Below are 3527 nucleotides of genomic sequence, written 5' to 3' on the forward strand. Positions count from 1 at the left end.
CTGATAACATTTCATGTATCAAACACAAAGAGCAGAAATGTCGAGTTCCAAACTTGAACCCCAATACATTACTCTCGTGAATTTCCTTGCAAACTCTCTGTATAAGCTCTGGACTTTCTACCCAAGCACTTGTAACCATATTTTCCTTTTCTCAAAGATCATACAACAACAATTTCAGGTCATCTACACTATCTCAAACTCAAATCTTTCTGTGACAGAAAATACATTAAGCTATCAAACTGCCTTTTTTTCCCAAAACATATCACAATCCGTTGAACGACACATCACAAAAAAATCAAGAATTTCAAGCCCGATGTAGGCTAAACCAAGTCTAATGTTCTAATTAACAATGTTCCCGTCTGTTCTAAGCTCTACAAACATGCAATGGACCGTTCAACTTTCACAAAGTGATAATTGTATCATTCATATCAACTTTAAAACATATCAAAGTATGCTAGGAAATATACACTTTTCATTCAGACTATCCGTCTTTTACCTATAAAGAAATGAAATTGTTTTCCCAAACATAAATATCTCAGTTAATCTTTCAAACAATAACCAACACCGATTGAACAACCAAGTCGGTCTTAATCATCAATAAATGACATTTCAAGAAATCCTCTCTTCCAGTCGATTGAACGAATCAACATGTAATCATTCAAAGTTCATTTATCATGCTAATCAAAAACCATTTCAAATGTATTAACTCAAGTAACAAGGATATCTCAACTGAAGGCATCAACTTTGATTAACTTACTTGAGAAAAGAATTCCACCATACCAATTGAAATTCGCATTTTCACCACTTATGTCCTTGCTGATGTTAAAATTTTCACGAAGATTTAGTGAAATCCAGATATCGAAATCACCACGTTACTATAATCATCCAGAAGCTTGATCATAATTAACATAGTTATCATAAGCCAAAGAAAACACTTTAGATATAAGCCACAATCAACAATTTATGGAATAAAGATGGCATGAAAATCAAGGTAAAGAAGTCCAGGACAAAGAAATCCAAGATAAAGAAATCCAAGATACAATATCATAATGAAAGATCCAAAACAAGCTTGTAAGAAAAATATGAAAGATCTCGATAATTCTTCAGAAAAAAGAAGTCTAAAAGAATACATCAATCCAACCCACTGGAATTAAATGCAACAAGGATAATATACCTTCCCATATATGTATATCGAATAGAACATCAATTAGAAGGAACAGAATTATAACATCATGTGAAATTTCTCACAAAATCCCAACAGATAGAACATAACAGAATACCAGAGAGAAATAGAGAAATACCGATTATAAACCAATCGGGTTATCAATGCATTCGTCTAATGTCAAGATTAGAAAACATCCTCGTGCAATAATAATTTATCCGAAGATAGATAGCCCCACCAAGAACAAATAAACTCATAGAGTACCCAAGAGAGACAATCATAACCTGCTTACTGAAATTAATACATTCAGATATCTTACATTTCAAAATTTATTCCTCCAACTATTTCTGGCATCATAAATCCCATATTATGATTCTTATTGAAGAAGATCGGTTCTGAAGAAATCCCAGTTAATACATTTCTCGACATCACACCCTACTAGTTCTGTCTTTACTTATCAATCCAATTTAATCTTTGACCATATTTATAATCACTCTATAGCTGAACTCTCTGGTTTCATACTTGAGAGCTTATTCAACACTGATCTGATAAAATCCTTTACAAAACACCACTCTGGTAAGAGGGTGAGGTCATAAGGTCCCTAACTCGTCTCCCATACACATATACATATAACACTATTTTATCATCATAGTAATACTTTCACAAGCATATCATCCACTTCAGGCAAACAATTACTCATGTTCGTATGACACAAACTTTTCAATTATCTTATTTAAATAAGTGCATTTATGCATGCATTCTATGGATTCTGTATAACTTTACTTATCTCATTCATTCAATCAAACAAGTCATGCACATAACATCTTATGAGGGCCAAACAAACATAGATAAGCATGTCACAATCAAAACTTTTATCTTGCACATCATCCTATACATATCATTACCATCATATAACTCAATTCAATCAATTTTAGCACAGTTACTTAAACTATACAAGTTTTCCCATTATAATTATCCAAACAAATATAGACAAACATTTGTTCTATCAATAAGGTTTGTGAGTTACCCAAATTCATACAGTCACTAGAGCAAATCGATCATATGTATCATAGAATTATCAACTAAACATGATAAGCTTATCATAATGTATTCCTTTATCTCATTTAAAGATATCATTGCAATCAATCAACATTCAATGTTCAATCAGGACAATTACATTTTATCCGTATCATGTTATTATGAACCTTTTATTCATACCTTCATGAATTTTTATTTGTCACATTCACATAATCAAGTAAATCAAGTGCACAACATCTTAGGAATATCAATCAAGCATAGATACTCATCACAACATCAACTTTCATCTCACATGTTATCATGTACATATCATGAACATTTATTTATACTTTTCTGAGTTTAGGCTCATCATGACTGTACTTTACCCGAATGCCTTAGCCTCACATCGAAAATGGTTAGTATAGCTCAGTTGGAGAGCACTTTTGTCCAAAAAGGATGGTTCTCATTTGCGTCAGGAGACATCACACTATCACGATTTGTGGCATGTATAGCTAGACTCTTATGCATGCTGGGTTAGTCTGAAAACCGACTAAACCATAGCTCTAATACCACTAAATGTAACACCCCTTACCTGTATCCGATGCCGGGACAGGGTTCTAGGCATTACCAGATTTAAAAATTCACAAACATGCAAAACCGGGTCACAAAATTTTTCCCAAATTTAAGACTTTTTAAATACATGTATATCATCCTTTATACGGGCCTTTGAGGCCTAAAACGTACATCGGGGTGGTTTGGGACTAAACCAAGAACTTTAGGAAGTTTTGGGAAACATATAAAAATTTTCATGAAACAGGGTCACACGCCCATGTGGACACATGGACATGCCCGTGTCCTCAGGCTGTGTAACTCTCTGTTTATGACGTCAGCAAAACAAATTGAACCACTCAGCCAAATCACACGCCCGTGTGCTAGGCCGTGTCCTCCACACGGTTGAGACACATGGTCGGGTCTTTGCCCTTGTGGCTAGCACTTAGGCTATTTTCCAAGCCTTTTTGTTACCATTAATACCACACATGCTTAAATACATTATAGACACATACAATGTAGCATCAAGTAAATGATTAAACATCCTCCCTTAAGACCCAACTATAATATTCATATATCATCATACGTGTGTTTTGTTTACTCATTTTATACCAAGTCTAAACACACCAATTCACAATCAATTGAACATGTCATTTTGATTATTAGTTATACATTTATACCATGCTTGCTTTAGTCATTCCACACCAATTTCATGTTCAAGCATTATTGACTTATTGCAATATCACACTTTTATTTTTTGATTATGACCACTTCGTTTGGACATAAAACATTCATCAAG

Source organism: Gossypium arboreum, chromosome 3, assembly GCF_025698485.1.
Source record: "Gossypium arboreum isolate Shixiya-1 chromosome 3, ASM2569848v2, whole genome shotgun sequence".
NCBI classification, from domain to species: Eukaryota; Viridiplantae; Streptophyta; class Magnoliopsida; order Malvales; family Malvaceae; genus Gossypium; species Gossypium arboreum.